Raw genomic sequence first — 19,969 nt, forward strand, 5'->3', positions numbered from 1 at the left:
AAAATTTTCATATGTATGCAAATGAGCACAAGCCAAAAGAATGTTGTTTAGAAGTAAATTTAAGCTTAAAAAGAAGAAATTTAAAAATCTCTTCCACTACTATTTACTGGGTAAATGAAAAGTTATTATTCAAGCATTAAATCTTGCCATTAATGAGCACCATAAATAAAAAGAAAGTTACTTTTACTTGAGATGTATATATTGCAGTATTGACAAGCATGTTTCTCTCCTACCAAGTTGGTTGCTCTGTTTGAAAGAAAGTAAAAGTCTTTAATATAGGAAATTAAGTTAAGCCAGCAAGTGGCAGATTATAATCTCAGGAAATTTAAAGTACTAAATTTGTCTGGTCTGAGTGCAGTGTCTTACTTCTTATCCAACCATCCTGGCCCCTGGCCTCAACTGCTCCTTTCCTTCCCTTTTTCTTTTCCCTTGGATAACAGCCCATTCTAGCATTCCTTACCATTTTCACTGCAATAAAATCTCAACCACTTATCTGTCACCACTTATTGGTAGCACCATGGTGACTACCCTTTCAGCTTGGAGCGTGGAGCCGGGAAAGGGAATCTCATACCCTTTAGTCCACCTCTTCTCCTTACACCTTTCAGCTTGTCTCCATGATCAGGGATTTTTCTTCCTCTGTGGGGAAAACACATACATCTGTCTCCCCATCAGCTGAACGGGAACCTGTACTCTCATCTCTCACCCAATGTAGATGTAGCCCCCAATAATCAGTCTTTACCTGTCCCCGTAACCCATCATATCTGACAAAAAAGAAAAATCCTTTCTCCCAATAACCCTGGGCATCACAGCAAGAGTTGGAACTGCCACAGGGAGCTTAACCACTGCTCTACCTATTTTGAAACCCTGTCTCAGGGCCCACAAGAAACCTGTGGGTGCCCAGCAAGGGGCAAAACTGGGAAAACAAGAACCTCACCCCCAAGGGTAACCTATTCTCCCCTTTCCTATCACTAGTCAGGCACCTGAGACCCCTAATCTTTTCCCCCTAAAGATAACATCTAGGTCTCAGTTATATTTCAGTTCCAGGCCCAGAAAAGCAGCAAAACTGGACAAGTGACGCTGTGGCAGCTTCAGGAACAGCTTTTACCTCCCAAGTCACTCACAGGACCGTGTTTGAGCCTTCACCAACCAGTCTCTTGGGGAAATCATGCTGCTGCGACCCCTCATCCAGCCCACTTACTATCAAAGTCCATCCCCTGTGATCTCCACATCCCACCTCAGCAGGAAGTAATGAAAGGATGCATGACCTTCGGCCCTATTCCATAAAACAAAAAGGCTGGAATGTTAGGTTTGATAGAGCAATTGAATTGATATGCCTCCCCCAGGAACTGGCTTTTCAGGTCATTTCACGATGGACATTCCCTTTGCTGAAGACCACATTTCACTTGCAGTGACCAAATTCCATTATCTCCCCTCCAGATTTGCATAAAGAAGTCTCTACCCAGAAAAAAATCCCACCAAAAGTCCTTTAAAAGCTGCTGACTCCCATCACTGGGTGCCATCCAGGCTCACCACCTGGTGTGCAGATGATCAAATAAATTCATAATCCCTCACACTCTGGCCTCGTGCGTTCCTCCTTCAGCAACCTAACAGTGACAAATGACCTCAAAGTTCCCTGAGCCAGACCCTCAAGTAACATACTTGTAATTCTACTCATACTCCATGTGCACATCATGCCACCTAGATGCAAATGCAGCTAACAAAATTTAATCTCTACCATGGTAGCCATGAGATCATCTTTAAAAATAGTATCATACAATATTTAGAGCTGAAGATTCTATCATATCTCTAAAACTATATGCACCAATATAGAGACAGCTTTAAAAAACCTTTATTCCAACTTGGCAATATTTAAAGTTGAACATAAGCTGGGTTAGTATTGTGATCCTGTATTTACTGAGACACATAAGATTGATGCAAGGTGAGTGTTAGGCAACAAATCAACTGAAAGATAGAGAGTTCTTTCTTATCAACTGGATCCAAGAGCCTGCCCTTCTGTTCTCTCTCTTTTTCTTTTCATTGTTATTCTTCTCATTTTTTCCAGGAGGCTACAATATTAAAATGTGAATGTTGACTTTAAAGACTATAGGTCTAGATAATTCTTTTAGCCTTCAAGTTAATATTTTATTATTGTTATTTTGGTATTATTTATCATATTTTAATGTTTATTAACTTATTTTTAATTCATTATTATTATTATCATTGAAGAAAAATACATTTGGAGTCCTTTCCAAGCTTCCATGGTGGGAAATTAATTGCAAGAAAAAGTATCTTTGGGTAGACTGTGTGTTTCCAACATGATGGCGACGATGGATGTGGACACTGAGCGGAACCCATAGTGCACCGGCAAGAAGTGCTTTGAAGTGAAAAAGTGGAATGCAGTAGCCCTCTGGGCCTGGGATATTGTGGTTGATACCTGTGCCATCTGCAGGAACCACAGCACGTGCATCTGCTGTACAACAGCAATTGGGAATTTTAAAAGTACGGACAATAGAAAAAGAATAGTCTTCCATCAAGCTCAACTATTTTGTTATTCATTTAAAGACTTGCCTTCCTGTTACTTAATTGTAAGTTAGATCGAACCAAGTTTTCTGCTTTGCCTTTTCAGTTTCCTATTCTATTCCTGCAGTCTTATTGTGTTCTGTGTCAAATAAAAACCAGCTGGATTCTATTTTAAAAGTATATTTAAAAATATATTAAATAATTATAAAACACAAAAGTGTAATATTGGTAAAGGAAGAATTATTAAAATGAGTTCTTAAACTGATGACGGTTAATAAGATTTGATTGAACTGAAAGGAAATTTTGGAATGTTCTATTATTTGAACTCCAGAAAAAAATGACCAACCATCTTGTTGTTGAAAGTGTGTTTATTTGGCACCAAGTGTACTCAGCTTGGTGGACTAGTGGAAATTCTTAGACAAGAAAGTCTCATATTTTTATATCTTTATTGTTGAGAGTATTACAATGTTCCCATTTTCCCTCCTATTGTCCCCCTCACTTGATTCCTGCCTCACTGCAGGCTTTCACTACCCTATTGTCTGTGTCCATACAAGATCTTTGGTTAATCTCTTCCCAAACCTCCTCACCCCTTCCCTTGGGAAGATTGCAAATAGACAATAGTCTATTTTACTTTAAGCAAAAATACAGATAGCCCAAATATAATGTCTGCACTATAAAAGTGAATGCAGATCCAAAACTGTAATAGATATGTGGAGCAATAAATATTGACTGTATAAAAGATCATAATAATGTACTCTGGCATTAAAAAAGAGTAGATAAAATTAACATAAAATAATTACCAAAGAGTCTGGATATAGATAAAGTACTATAAGATCCTTGAATTGTTTGAGGACACTAAGGCGAGTAATTTTGGGTTTCATGATTTAAGTCTAAAGATTGCCAGTTAAAGAACAGAGAAAGTTTTCAATTTCTATACTAGGAGACATAAAAATGATGTTCATACATCTCAATAAGTAAAAAAAAAAAAAGATGAAAAAGTCAAGTAAAGTTAGAAAATATTTTGAAAACATGATGATCAACTTAGCCTAATGTATGAATGTAGAACCCTACACCCAACAGTAGTAGAATATGCTTTTTTGTAAAGCACACTAAGAAACGTCACATGAATTATACCTGTACCAAACCAAAGATGCAAGATTAGTTGTCTTGTGTCAGATTCTCCAGATGCAAAGCCTTGGTGATGGGTTTGTGTTCATGTGATTTATTGAGGGTGTGCTTTCAATAGAAGGGGTCTAAGGGATGTGGGACAGAGCAAGAAAATAGAAATGAAAAGAGGCTATGGTTGCAGGCAAAAAATGGCTTCAAGCTAATCCACTGGGATCTCTGTAGCACAAATAGCATGAGAGTCTGTCCCTCCTTGAAGCAAAGTGCTAGACATTTGTACCCCATCAGGCATTGTATGGGGGCCATTCATTTCCAAAGGACAGAGAAGCTGTGAGCTTTTTAGCAACGAACACCCACAGGAATAGAAGGATGGATGCAAAGCCTTGTAAGATGATCAAACTGAGGCACCAACAGCAAACATCTTTATAGTATTTCATAGTGTAAATGTCCCACAGATTTTCTATCCACTCATCTACTGACAGGCATTGGGCTGTTTCCAAATCATAGCTATTGTAAATAACACTGCTAGGACTATAGGGGTGTATATATTCTTTCTGATTGGTGTTTTGGGGTTTTTAGGACATATTCCCAGGAGTGGGTCACTGGGTCAAATAAAAGTTCCATTTTTAATATTTTGAGGAAACTCCATACTGTTTTCCATTGTGGCTGCACCAATCTGCATCCCCACCAGCAGTGAACTAGAGTTCCCTTTTCTCCACATCCTCATCAGCACTGGTAGTTTGCTAATTTTTTTTATGATAGCCATTCTGAAAAGTGTGAGGTGATATCTCATTGTGGTTTTAATTAAACTTTCTCTTACAAAGCAATTGGGCACCATTTTTTATTGCTGAGGTTTCTGCTGACACTTACATCCTTGTCTTCTCCCTTCTTCTCCAACAGACATGACTGAATTTTTAAAACACACTCGTTTACCTCTCTATCAAGCACTGGAGGCCAGTCCTGGCCAGTATGGCTCAGTTTGTTGGAGCAATGTCTGATGCATGGAAGAGTCGTGGGTTTGAGCCCAGGTTTGGGTGTGTTTGGAGGTGGGGGGGGGGGGGTGGTTCTTTCTCACATCAGTGTTTCTCTTTCCCTCTCCCTTCCTCTCTCTCTCTCTCAAACTAATTTTTAAAAAGTAACTGGAGGTCAAATGTTAAAATAATAAACCTTCCTTTTATCTTTTTATAATATGGTATCCCAATATCTATTCTGCTATAAGAAAGAAGGAGGCTGTGTGTGAACAACTCTAAGAGTGCAAATAGTGCCCAGACGCTTTTGTTTTGGAAACTCTACAGTAAATTGTACCATAGGAAAACAGGCACATGCAGTGTAAATAAAATTCCCGGTAGCTCTCTGGAGTTTTAGTCAAGTTCCCAAACAAGCAGCAGTTGCACATTCCATGAATTTTTTGGCCCATGAAATACTTGTGGACCCCAGTGGAAGAATGTGGAGTCCAAAGAGAGTGTGCAAAGCACATTAGGGAGAGTGCTTTAATTGTGGGAACACTTTTACACATTCTGATACGGATTTAGATAGTCAAAACCAGGCTCAAGGATTGTTCCTACAGAAAGGCAGCTGATATTTTGGAAATGAGCCTGTGATAAAAGTAGTTCTTCACTGCTTTCAGTTTCAATATGAATTATGTTTCCAGGAAATGCCATTTCCAGTGGCCTCAAAGAACCTAAGAGATTGTTTTTCTGGCTGGAAAGCCTTTAGATTAGATCATTTTAAAACCTACTTACTGTTTAGCTTAAACTCATACAGTGTTATATATATGTCAGTTATGCCAGGGCTGACAAGTAGACCCTGAGCAACCAATGAACAGATCACTCTGACACAGGTTTCTGTGAAAGAGAGGCTAAGGGACTGTTTTACTTTAGAAGTAAAAGCAATCCTGTTTGCCTGCCTCCTTTGCTTTTTATTATAACAACAGCTTGAACATTAATTAACCTCTAGATATAATCAGCAGGGTAAGTATCCTTAAGAAAGCACATGCTTCTACAAGGTCAGATCTTTAAAGAATAAAAAACTCCCTGGTGGATCCGACTTGTTTGTAAAAGTCAAGGTAGGGGCTGCCGCCTTCAGCAAGGTCCCTTCAGAGGCCCCCAACCTTTCATAGAATCCTCCTTACAGACATTCTAACCAAGTCCATTGCTTCCCCACATCTTCCCCTTTTTGTTTTGCTGGCTGCAGAGACAGAGGGAAGCAGTGAACGTTCTGCTTTGGAAGGTCAGGGTCAGCAAAGCACGTTCACTGCTTAAGTTCTGATTTTGTAGACTATAAGAAAAACAAAGAGAATTACAATGACAGCAAAGGTTAGCCTGATCAGGTACCAATTGATTTTAGGAAACTGTGTGGTGGGGTCTATCCACTCTAAATGCTCCTTTACCGTAGTACAAGCATAGGCTGTTTTTCATGTTTATTGATAGCAAGTAAGGACTCTCTAATTTGCCTTTGCAACATGTTTACTTCTTCAGTAGGTTATCATGAAAGACTCCCCATAGATGCTTTTTAACATCAACTCAATGATGGTGACTACTGTTCCATTTTATTTTTTAATATATTTGTATTGATTTCAAAGAGGAAGGGAGAGGGAGAGAGAGATAGAAACATCAATGATGAGAGAGAATCATAGATCAGTTGTCTCCTGCATGCCTCCTACTGGGGATCGAGCCTGCAACCCCAGCATGTGCCCTTGACCGGAATCGGATCTGGCACCCTTCAATCTGCAGGCCAATTCTCTATCCACTGAGCCAAACCAGCTAGGGCTACTGTTCCATTTTAAAGGGGTGACACATATGTGTTTATGCTCCCAATTGCAATTAAGCCTGCATGCTATAGCGCCCTATCTTTCCCCCAGATATTCAATAGCTGCCTCTATTGCCTGTAGTCTAGTTAATATTTTGAATGATTTAGGAAAAGGCTCACAGCTTAGTTGGGAGATAAGAAATATGCAGTGTCGCCGAAACCGGTTTGGCTCAGTGGATAGAGCGTCGGCCTGCGGACTGAAGGGTCCCGGGTTCGATTCCGGTCAGGGGCATGTACCTGGGTTGTGGGCACTTCCCCGGTGGGGGATGTGCAGGAGGCAGCTGATCGATGTTTCTCTCTCATCAATGTTTCTAACTCTCTATCTCTCTCTCTTCCTCTCTGTAAAAAATCAATAAAATATATTTTTTAAAAAAGAAAAGAAATATGCAGTGTTATCAGTACAGTGTATAATGGATACAAGGAGTGACATATTTAACTAGTCTTCAGGGTAAGAAAAACATCCTGGAGAAAGCTGTAATTATGGGATCAATACGCTCTAGTAGTTAAGGTGTGTAAGGTTGATGGTCTTGAAAGTAGGAAATGTGAAAATACAGTTTCATTAAAGTAACTTATTTAAATAATCTCCAAAAAACACTTCAGTTACACTATATAAATTAATTAAGGTTTTAGTCCAAGTCTCTCAGTTTTAGAGATGAATTCCTCCCTTCTATAAATTCATGAGCTAGACCCACCAAAAGCATTTTATATAAGAAAATTTTAGGTAGTTTATCATTACTGTGTTAGTTGCAGTCAATCTTGTGTCCTTATTTCCATTAGCCAGAGTCTAAAGTAAACGTAAGAGGGGTGGATCTTTGGCTTCCATTACCCCAAAAGGAGTAGGGGCAGAAATTAGAATAGCTCAATTATAATATTAATTTTTAATTGAATTTATTGGGGTGACACTGGTTTACAAATTTATACAGGTTTCAGGTGTACAATTCTACAGCACAGTATCTGTACACTATATTGTGTGTTTACTACCAAAGTCAAGTCTCTATCCATCACCAATTATCCCCCCATCACCTCATTCAACTTCTCCAATGCCTTTCCCCAGCAGTCATCACACTGTTGCCCTGTCCATGAATATCTTCTTTTTTCTTTTTTGCTCAATACTTCCCCCTCCACAGCCCAACCCCTCACCTGCCTCCAAGAATTGTCAGACTGCTCTTTATCTATAAGTCTGCCTCTATGTTGCTTGTTGGTTCATTTAGTTCATTAGATTTCACATATGAGTGAAATCATATGATACTTGTCATTCTCTGAATGGCTGATTTCACTTAGCATAATTCAAGTTAAAAGTACTCAGTAATGATTTCACTGTAATCCCAAGATGATCTACTGATTGCTAACAGATTGTAGCTTATATAAACCATCTTCTTTTTAGCTAATTATATTTTGATAGGAGCCAAAGATAACTGTCAACTGATAGCAGGAGAAGTACTTGCTGTCCTTACAAATCTAAGGTTATTAGCAGTATCAAATTCTATTGCATAGTCACTTATGATTTTTCCTAAATGTTATGTTCAGCCTCATCATCTATTCCTACCACACACATAATGACTACTTCAATCAAAAAGGTACATGTAGTACCTTTATATGAACAAACTCTTTAACAATTCTGATTGGCTTCTGTAGATCCTTCCACCAGCCTGGTCCTCTTCTCTCCAGAATTCCACATTCTGCCCATTCTTTACAGTAAAGCCCAGCTACTTTCAAACTAATCAGATTGTTTCTCATTCAGACATAATCCCTTCTTGGCCTGAAATCATAGAGCAATTTTTCAGGGTTTTGCATTCCCCCTTTGTCTTTTATGTTATATCATTGGGTTGCACTCCTGGCAAAGCTGATCACCTTGGATGCATTTACATGTTGCCACATATATTTGCACCTGCAGCACGTCATCTCTGGAGGCCAGAGATTGCCCTATGAAACTTTATATCCACAAAAGTAAAGGCATTATCTGGATTTTTTTTTTAGATGCACAATGAGAAGTTGGTGAATTGACTATCATTTGTGTCCAAAATAAGCCCATGGTCAAGAGAAAGTGGCAAATAAATCACTAGCCACTTCTTTTCATACTTCTATGTTCTTGGGACTATTTAAACATTTTGCAAACATTTACAGTGTCATACTTTTTTTAATAGCTAAGGAACTTGGGCCATGAGTGATGTCAATGTGAATACCCAAAATGAGGTTTGAATTTATCACTGTCTTCACTATGTATGTTATTTGCCCTACTGTTCAATTATAGTAGAGCTGACATAGTGCATGAACAACTGAATGGATGAATAAATTGAAGACACCTCAGTCCTCTTCTGTGCACTTTCTAGGGCGACTCAAAAAATGACTCAAGGATCTTTGCCCTGGCCATGCTTCTGAGCAGCATGTATTTCTACAACAGCATGAGCACCATCAACCACCAGGCCCTGGAACAGCTGCAGAATCCTTTCAGGAACCAAACCTCCATGTGTCATGAAGTCTATGTAAATATAACTCAGACTATTTTTGTTGTTGTTTCCTTATATCAGTAATCATGGTTGAAGAGAAAAGGACACAAGAGTAAATGGAAATGTTCAAAAAAATTCTTTCCGTGTGAGATCTGGAAATTTTGGTGTGGAGCACTTCTCAATTCCTTACCTAAGATCCCAGCTATGTGACTGAACTAACAAAGCTAATCTGGGCGAAATCCTCTCCCATCTCTGCTGAAGTAGATGACTCAGCCGAGTGTGTGAGTTTCTTTCCAGGCTTTGTTTGGGTTGTACGGGATTTCATGCTGGGGCTGATGTTAGATGGACGCACCATCACTGAAGATGAGTACCTGGAGAATGCCGTGAAGTTGCTTGCAGGTATCAGAGGATGGTCTGGATGGTGGAGGATGAAACATTTGACTTTAGAACTTACATTATATTTTTGACCAGTGGACTACAATATAAAGTTCTATACAGCAATCTCTGACTTCCAGTGATGATTTGCTGGGGTTTAAACACACATGGCAACATGTAAATGTATCTACGTGATCAGTTCTGCCAGAAATGAAACCCAGTGCTGGATATGATCAACTGAGCCCTGTCATTTGGCACTTAAGGTCAATTTTTATTTTTTATCGTTTTGAACCCCTTGCCAATGGTGATATGAGTATGACAGGTGGGTATGGGTTTCTATTGTTATTAATAAAGAAAAAAAAATCAAGTGACCAGAACTTAAGCTGGCTGAGGAAATGGAATATCCAACATTGTACCAAAAATTTTAGAAAAATTGACACCATGAAAAAAAATTTGAGGATAACAACCAGTTCTAAGACATTCTGCAGCTCAAATATCTGTGTTCTGATTAAGTTTAGAGCTCCTCTGCTTCTATTTGGAGAAAAATGCCCAACTCTGTGGAAGATGGTTAACACAGGATCACAAAGATATCAAATGACTTATTTTTTTAACATATTTCATGTTGTCTATCTTAATAGCCCCCAAAATGAACATATTCTTCCAGTAAGACTGTCGAATCATTCATTATCTCTCTCTTATAACATCACTTTCTTCATTCTGCAGCCTGTTACCATGTTAATAGAATAAATTAATTACACAAAATAGATTTAGGAGAGAGAAAAATGGGTGATACCTGGAAGCATGTCCATTTTTGCTTATTTAGTATTTCATTTATTTATTCAAGAATCATTTATGGAACAGCTTATATATGCCCAGAATTACTTAGTGTGATGGAGGAAGCCAAGGTTTCCAGGCCTACCATGGCCCAGCTCTGAGCTGTGGAATCAACAATGCTTCAATTATAGAAGCTAAACAAACCCCAGATACCTGCTTTTAGCCAGCGCGGCCTCAGAGCTTAGAGCACCAGTGATGGCAACAGAGTTTCAATTATAGATGCTACACAAATCCAGATACCTGCTTTCAGCCAGCCACAGCCTCAGAGCTGGAGCGAGCAGGATAGCAACAATGTTTCAATTATAGAAGCTAAACAAACCCAGATACCTGCTTTCAGCCAACAACGGCCTCAGAGCTGGAGCCGGCTCTCAGCTCCAGTGACAGCTATAGAAGGTAAATAAATCCCAGAAGAAAAAAAAGAAGAAAAAAAAAGAGGCTGGGAGCTTCAGTCACACGCCAGCCTGAAAACGGTCCTCAGCCCCTCACCCAGACTGGCCAGGCACCCCAGTGGGGACCCCACCCTGAACGGGGTGTGACCAGTGGCAAACAGCCATCAGCCCGTCATCCAGACTGGCCAGGCACCCCAGCGGGACCCACACCCTGATCCAGATCTCCCTTCAGGGCAAACCAGCTGGCCCCCACCCGTGCACCAGGCCTCTATCCTATATAGTAACAGGGTAATATGCAAACTGACCCTAACAGCAGAAGGACTGGGAATGACTGGTCACTATGACACACATTGACCACCAGGGGGCAGATGCTCAATGCAGGAGCTGCCCTCTGGTGGTCAGGGCGCTCTCACAGGGGGGAGCTCTGCTCAGCCACAAGTCAGGCTGATGGCTGCCAGTACAGTGGTGGTGGTGGGAGCCTCTCCTGCCTCCTCAGCAGCACTAAGGATGTCTGACTGCAGCTTAGGTCTGCTCCCCACTGGCAAATGGACATTCCCCAAGGGCTGCCGGCCTTCCAGAGGGATGTCTGATTGCCATCTTAGGCCCAATCCCCCAGGGAGCAGGCCTAAGCCAAGTGGTACCCCCAAGGGGTCCCAGACTGCAAGAGGGCACAGGCTGGGCTGAAGGACCCCCCCCCCCCCCCCGAGTGCACAAATTTTTATGCGCTGGTCCTCTAGTATCTAAATAATAGTCAAGAAATTGGACACCATGGAAAGGCTAAGGAAAACAATCATAAGTTTCTTCAGATGGGATGAATGTCTCCATGCTTCCTCTTCTTCCTCAGCAGTATTTATTTCTTTTATTCCTGGCTTTGCACAAAAATTAAAAACAAATCTGTTTTGTGGAGATTAGCATTACATTGATATTCATGATTAAATAGAAGCAGATATGTAAGCACCAGAGTTAAAATGATGCAAAGACCATTGGAAATGAACATCCTTTCTTGAAGACTGTCTCACCGATCATTGATGTTTTTTGCTTTTTTGTGTGTTTTTTTTCTACAGGAAGGGATCCCAAAATCCAGCAATCCAACATGCCTAGAAAGTGCATCAGGAAGATCTTTCCCAAGTGAAAGGGCTTTGTTTTAGATAGGCCTACAAATGACAAAAACTTGTTACAACATATGGAGTGCATGTCAGAAAACCAATTAGACTGCAATTTCCAGGGCAATCCAAACATTTCTGTAACTATATCATCACAGATGCAAAAACCAAGATCCTCAGAGAGGGAGTCATTGTCACTGGAAATCGTGAGTCTCCATTCTCAGTCATTCATTGTGTGTGATTGTACTCAGGGTTTGCCAGTAGTTCTGTTTCCTTCTCTATGTAATGTGGAAAGCAGAGATTCATGCCACACATAGACATGCATGTTTTTTCATTAAAGTTTCCATATATGAGGGCTTATTGAAGCCTATTGTATCTCATGAAACTAATACACTAATGGCATAAGCACAAACTGCTGTTAAAGATAGGAATCTGCATGATGATGATAAGACCAATTAGAAAAAATATACAGCAGAACATGAGCCACTGAAAGTTCATTAGAGCTTGAGAAAAAAACTTAACATATAGCCTTATGTACAGGGCTAGATTCATGGATCTATACCACTTCAGCAGACATACCATGCCCTGGGATGAGATGGGCCAAGGTTTGATTTAATATTTGAGTCACCATCCTGAAAGTTTTGATTTTTTATATTGGTCCAAATTTTCATTGGAAAATTTTACCCACAAATTATTTACTTTATCTACCTGTAAAATAAACTTTTTAAAAATGTATTTCAATTGGGAAAATGTTTCAGGAAACCTTTGAATATATTGGTTGAAATCATTAAGTTTACATTATCATATGCTGAATTTGAGAACTATGAAGGAGAGAGTGTATAGGAGATATGATCATGTTATTATAAGGAAGGGGGTTTATAATATATAACAGAGGAGGAGACAACAATGAAATCAAGGAGGAAGGTGGGGAGTAAAGGAAGAAAGAAAAAACAGAAATCTTCAATAAAATTTTTGTCCTTTTTAGAATAATGATCTCTAAAGCTTGTGATACAGTGAGTAAGAACTTTCTGTCCATTTTCTGAATATCTTGTGTCATTCAGGTCTGGGGACTTTGGCAAAGGCCTATGTGGATGCCATCAACAGTGGAGCAGTGCCTTGTTTGGAAAATGCAGTGATAACTCTTGCTGAGTGTGTGAACTCAGTGGCCGTGCAGAAGGCAGCCGACCACTATAGTGAGCAGATGGCCCAGAGAGTGAGCTTCCCCACAGACATGCTGCAGGAGCTCCTGGGCCTGCACACAGCCTGTGAGAGGGAAGCCATTGCAATCTTCATAGAGCACTCCTTCAAAAATGACAAGTGGGAGTTCCAAAAGAAGTGTATGGTAAATATGTCTTAGCATGGAGCCTTCCTAATTCCTGTTCTTCTAGATTGATGCCTGGATATTCCCTTTTGACTTATAGTTCATGTGTTTCCCATTGTAAAAGAAGTTTGGATTCACGTGAAGGTCTGGGATCTATAGTCTACTATTCATCCTTTTTCTGAAAGATTGGCTCTTTATTTCCATTATGGCAATACAAATTAACATGTGCTTATTAGCAGTTTTCAAAACACATAATTTATTAGTTCACAATTCTTCAGGTAATTTCCTAGCACAAGATCTATGGTGCTCTGCTCTCTTTACCAGGAGCTGAAAATAAGATTCAGATGTTGTACACCTGAAACTAATATAATGTCATTAGGAGGGTCATGGGGCCTCCTCCCCAGCTTCAAGGCATTCATTGTATCCTTGTATTATTTCTAATATCTTTGACCACCTCTCTGCTAACAACTAGAGAAAAGTGCTTTTAAAGGCCTCATGTATTTAGGTATGCCCACTTGAGTAATCTCCATTTCTTAAAGTTAGCCAGTGCCATATAAAAATCTAATCAGTTGATCAATATTTAGCATATTCATAGGCCTAGAGACTATCATATATTGATACCAGGAGAGAGAATTCTTGAGGAAAACATAATTCTGCCCAATATAAACACCTTTACCTTGTCTTTGAGTCTGTCATTGACCATCCTACAAGTTACAAAACTCTTACTTCATACAGAAGAAAATTAATATGATTATAATTTTTCTGGTGTAGCAAAAAATTTATTTCCCTATATATTTGCACAATCAAGCCCTCATTAAATTAATTCATGAGGAGTTCAAAACTCTGTTCAGTGAACACTTACCTCATTAGTGGACAATTGGTTTACTGTGTGTATATTTTTATCCATAGCAACCCAAGTTTGCAGAGGAAAGTCTACTTCCAGTCATATTGAACTTTCCATTGCTCATTGCTGATGGATGGACCACTGTTAATCTTATGACTGATAAAGGGACCTTAATGATACTGGATTGCATATTTGATATTTGCTAGAGAATTGAATTTAAAAGTTCTCATCAAAGAAAAAACCATGTTTATACCGATGTAAGGTGGCAGACAATAATTAGACAATATAGTGATCATTTTGCAATGTATACAGATATCAAACCATTACATTGTACACCTGAAGCCAACATAATGTGATATCTCAAATATATCTCAATTTAAAAAATAAATGAACCCTGGATTTCCTGTCTACCAATACCATCATTTCACAAATCATGACCCTGAACCCAAGACAACTGAGGAACTTTCCACAGGTCACATAATGAATTGGTCTAAACTGTGACTAAAATGAGCTTCTTGAGCATGGTCTATGGTTCCATGCTCCAGTCCAACTTGATGGCATTAAACTACTTCTTCCAAGAGGATCACAGTTGGACGTTCCCTTCTTTTATAGCAGCCTCTTTCCTTTGTATTTCTCCACATTTCTGTGGCAGGGCATCATAGAGAAAAAGAAGGAAGATTTCTTGCTGAAGAATAAAGAGGAATCTCTCAAATATTGCCAGGCTCAGCTTACACAGCTTTCAGAGCTGCTGATGGAAGGCATGTTGAAAGGAACTTTCTCCATGTCTGGAGGATACATTCTCTACTCAGAAGAAATGAACAAGGTTGAACGGTCCTATGCATTGGTGCCCAGGAAAGGAGTGAAGGTGAGGAATAAAAAGATGGGGGAAGACCAGCACATGAAGGACAGAGTTTTTGTGGGCTCTTTTGAAAAATCTATGATGATAGGACTCTATGTGAAGTGATAGCAAAGCATGGCGATATCTATACATTTTTATCTTTTACATCCACAATTAAATAAGTGCTCTTAAATAAAATAGAATATTTTCCCAAACAAAAGATCTATTATCAGGAATGTAGATGAAATAGAACATGCCTTTCATTTAGAAACAATGTAATAGTTTAGCACTGTGTACACGAAATACATAATTAAAGAAACAATGCTCTAAAGAAGCTTATCATCTCACCTAAAAAAAAAAAAAGGAAAAAAAAAAGGAAATACAAATAGTCAGTTGGATTGGTAGGATAAAGTTTATCATATGAGATACACTAATAGTGGTGATAATAATGATGGTGATGATGATGCCTGATATATATTGAGCACACACTTTCTACACCAAGTACATTTTTAGGTTGACTATCACTTTAATCTTTAGAATACTATGACTTCAGATACTAATGTCATACCCATAATACAGTTGAGAAATAAGATGCACTGAGAAGAGAGAAACCAAGATGGCAGTATAGGTAAATACCTGAAATTGCTGCCTCGCACAACCACATCAAAAATACGACTAAAAGACAAAATGGACATCATCCAGAACCACAGGAAGGCTGGCTGAGTGGAAATTCTACAACTAGGAGGAAAGAGAAAAGCACACTGAGACTCAGAGAAGGTGCAGAAGTAAAATGCAGAGGTACGAGGGCGTGTGTGTAAAGGGCTGGCAACTGAGGATGCGGTTGCCTTTTACAATCGGGAGGGAGTCTCAAGCTCCTGACTGCTCCAAACTCCAGTTCTGGGCGAGTCTCTGGAGACACAGACTCATACGGAGAGAAACTGGACTGTCTCGCATTGAGTGGAACTTGAGGGCAGCTTTCTCTCAGAGGTGCTTGCAGTGATTACTTCAGGACACTGAGACCCAGGACCTCTTAGGGCAAAACAGCCATAGCTGTTTGCTCTGCCCTGTTGATTCCCTGAGACCCTGCCCCACCCAAGCTGTTCACAGAGGCTTTTGCATATGAATGACCTAGCCCGTTGCAATCTAAAATTACCTAAGAAACCGCAGCTGGGTCAGAGAGACCGAGAACATACAAAAGAAGGCCCAAATCCCCACAGCAGCTTGCATTGCTTCACAGCTGGGCCTCATCTGGGCACCTCCAAACCCTAAACAAAGAAGAAGAATCTGCAGATCTCTCCATAGCTCTTGCTGGGTAGCCTCAGGAAGAGGATAAATTAGCACCTCCTTAGAGATCCAAGAGCCAGTGTACCCAGTGGTCAGAGTGGGACCATCCAGATTACAACTCCTCAGATCCATAAGGGACACACTCGGGGGGCAGACTCAGTGAGCACCAAAGCCCCACTGAAGCAAGTCTTTCCCCAGAAGGGTGTCTTTAGCACAGAAGTTCTCCCACTGTAGACACAGCTGATTCTCACAGTCAATTGGCCTGGAGGTCAATTCCTCCCAGTGATACCTACAACAATCAAGGCTTAACTAAAACAAGACTGTGCACAAAGCCCGCAAAGGGGTGCACCAAGAGTTCCACCGCAGGTAATTGAGGAGGCTGAGCCTATAGGACACCTAGCACACAAAGCCACTCTATCAACACAGGGAAGCATAAAAAATGCAGAGACAAAGAAACAGGTCACAAATGACAGAAATGGAGGAAAGCAAACTACTGGATAAAGAGTTCAAAACCACAGTTACAAGATATTTCAAGAGTTTTCTGGAAACTGCTGATAAATTTAGTAAGACCCTCAATAAATCTATTGAGACCCTCGAGGATATGAAAAAAGACCAACTAGAAATTAAGCATACACTGACTGAAATAAATAATATTATACAGAGATCCAACAGCAGACTAGAGGATCACAAGAATCAAGTCAAAGATTTGAAGTATGAAGAAGTTAAAAACACCCAAATGGAAAAGAAAAAAGAATCCAAAAATATGAAGATAGTGTAAGCAGCCTCTGGGACAACTTCAAACGAACCAACATTCAAATTATGGGGTGCCAGAAGAAGAAAGAGAGCAAGATACTGAAAACCTATTTGAAAAAACAATGACAGAAAACTTCCACTACCTGGTGAAAGAAATAAACTTACAAGTCCAGGAAGTGCAGAGAACCCCAAACAAAAGGACCAACAAGGTCCTCCACAGAGGACCAACCAAGACACATCATAATTAAAATGCCAAGAGCAAAAGACAAAGAGAGAATCATAAAAGCAGCAAAAGAAAAACAGCTAGTTACCTACAAGTGAGTACCCATACGATTGCCAGCTGATTTCTCAACAGAAACTATGCAGGCCAGAAGAGAGTGGCAAGAAATATTCAAAGTGATGAATACCAAGAACCTACAACCAAGATTACTTTATCCAGCAAAGCTATCATTCAGAATTGAAGGTCAGATAAAGAGCTTCACAGATAAGGAAAAGCTAAAGGAGTTCATCACCACCAAACCAGTATTATATGAAATGCTGAAAGGTATCCTTTAAGAAGAGGAAGAAGAAGAAAAAGGTAAAGATACAAATTATGAACAACAAATACACATCTATCAACAAGTGAATCTAAGAATCAAGTGAATAAATAATCAGATGAACAGAATGAACTGGTGATTATAATAGAATCAGGGGCATAGAAAGGGTATGGACTGACTATTCTTGGGGGGGAAAGGGGTGTGGGGGATGCGGGAAGAGACTGGACAATAATCGTGCACCTATGGATGAGGACTGTGGGTGGGGAGTAAGGGTGGAGGGTGGGGTGGGAACTGGGAGGAGGGGAGTTATGGGGGGAAAAAAGAGGAACAAATGTAATAATCAGAACAATAAAGATTTAATTTAAAAAAAACAAGTTAATATAAAAATAAAGTGAATAAAATATCTGATGAACAGAATAAACTGGAGAATATAATAGAATCAGGGGCATAGAAAGGGAGTGGACGGCAATTCTTGGGGGGAAAGGCATGTGGGGGTGTGGGAAGAGACTGGACAAAAATTGTACACCTATGGATGAGGACAGTGGCGGGGGCGGGGGTAAGGGCAGAGGGTGGGGTGGAAACCGGGTGGAGGGGAGTTATGGGGGGAAAAAAGAGGAACAACTGTAATAATCTGAACAATAAAGATTTAAAAAAATAATTTAAAAAAAGTTGCACTGAGAAGCTCATGAGTTACCTAAGAACATACCACTAACAAGTGGTAGAACTGGTAGGGCAGGTCTGTTACTGGCATCCAGTCAAATCTCAGGAGGAAATATAACACAACTTCTTGGAAGAGGAGATATAAACTATAAGTTGAAGTGTCAATAAGTAGTATCTGAGTATAGAAAGAGTAGATGAGCATCAGTCAGAAGGAAAAAAATGTGCAGAGATTGCATACAATTGAGGAGGAGTGTTTGTAGGACTATCATAAGTGTCATCATTAAGAAGAAGCTAGGGTTGCCAAATAGGGTTTTCCCCCGCAACTAAAGATGTTGGATTTTTAATTGTGGCCCTGGAAGGAAGGGAACCACTGTTGGATGCTAAGAAGGATGAGCACTTACAGAGTCAAATTTGTAGTTTTATTGAATACTTACTCCCCCAGCAAAAAGAGTCTTTGCTCTTTGTTTCCTCAGACAATGGAGGTCCTCCAGAACTGAAGTCAGTCACAGGCTTCAACAAAGGAATCCATCATGCAGACTGACAAAGCCCTCACTACTTGGGAGAAGGCTCTAGTCTAGCAGGTACAAGGCAGGGCTGTGATCATGGAGGTATGGCAAGTTCCTGCAGTGCCCCTCAATGTATGAGAACAAATCCTTCTTGAAATATACTGTTTCCACAAAAGGATTAGAACAACTAAATCCAAAAATAACCAAGTGAATTTTAATTGCTCTCTCAAGCAATCAGTGCCTTTCCATCACATTCTGAAATGTGTTTTGCTCCTATTGCTGGTAAGAATATTGATAGATTACTCACTGCCATTTAAAAATCATTTTAGGAGCTCCTCTTATCTTTGAAGGGTACAGCTAGATATAATTTTTATTTTCTTAACTCTGTAAAACCACTGTGGAACAGATGAGCATGCTGAGACAGAGGCATTGGAAAGAGAAGAGGAGCTGCTACTACAGACACTGAATGAAAAGCAACAACAAATGGAGGCTAAAGAGAGAAGCTTCCAGGAAACCATGGCCCAGGTGGATGAAGAGAGAAACAGAAATCCAACAGAGAGAGCTACAAAGTATACTGAAGCACATGGAGAAGGTAAGTCTGGGTAAGGTGTGGGAAAAGCCAAAAGGACAGTCACCTAGTTCCTCATGAAGGGAAGACCAAAAACTAAAATTATAAACCCTGAATGAAATCCAAAGGCATATGATTCAGTGATATGTCCTTCTAAAGCCCCGTGTCTTTAAAATTCAGCACCTTCTGTGGTATTAGAATTAGAGGGGTTCAAATATATAACCCAGACTCATGAACTATTATTTGTGGTGATTATAGGTTCCTATTGTGTCCCTAAGTGAATAGGACTTCAGATCGTAGGATGTTTGGTACAGCCATCAAAGACACCTGACATAGAACCATCTGGTCTCCAAGTATCTGATTGTATGTGATATGAAATATGGGATAATGAAAGCTCTAAAATGTACTACATTGGTTTCCACATCTGCCTGCTTCATTCTACACTACCAGAGTAAATGCATTTTCTGTCCCTTACCTGGAGTCTGATAGCCTGTGTTTTCTAGAGAGTCAGCAGTTCCCATTATGCATAATGGTTTTTGTCACCATACTTCAGTGAAATCAAGAAATAGTTAGAACTAAAATTCCATCTTTCCCAAAGAACTTCCTTAGGACTGAAACACATTCCTGACATTGGTGTCAGACCTGACCAGTTCCAAATCCTCCCATCACCAGTGAGATCCTCCTAAGGGGCCTTAGGAAGGTATAAACCAAGGATATTCCTGCTACCAGATCTAGAGGTGTGGAAATATTGGACAAAAAGCACCAAATAGCTATTTTAATTCTATAATGATTGTTATATGGGTTATAAAATTAAATTGAATTAATGCATGTATTGCTGGCTTTTGCTTAAACCCATAGTATTTATTTCTTAATTATGAACTCCTCTGCATCAGTAGGAAGAAGAGATACAGAAGAAATACAAGGTGAGAACAGTTAAAAACATTCCAGATGTCAAAATAATAAATTGTACTTTAAAATTAAGAACTCTGCTCTTTGAAAAAGCACACTTTTCATTCCTTTAGTAGAATGAAGAAACAAGTCACAGATTGGAAGTAACT

At 39.7% G+C, this 19,969-nt stretch overlaps 1 protein-coding gene and 1 pseudogene across 1 annotated transcript in view; both read left to right on the forward strand.

Annotated features, from left to right (window-relative positions):
- Positions 1-19,969, forward strand: part of LOC132230852 (guanylate-binding protein 1-like) — a 178,060-nt gene that overhangs the window by 116,786 nt on the left and 41,305 nt on the right. The gene's annotated exons all lie outside the window — the stretch shown is intronic.
- Positions 8,614-18,415, forward strand: LOC132229732 (guanylate-binding protein 7-like; annotated as a pseudogene).

This window comes from Myotis daubentonii, chromosome 3 (genome assembly GCF_963259705.1).
Source record: "Myotis daubentonii chromosome 3, mMyoDau2.1, whole genome shotgun sequence".
Classification (NCBI taxonomy): domain Eukaryota; kingdom Metazoa; phylum Chordata; class Mammalia; order Chiroptera; family Vespertilionidae; genus Myotis; species Myotis daubentonii.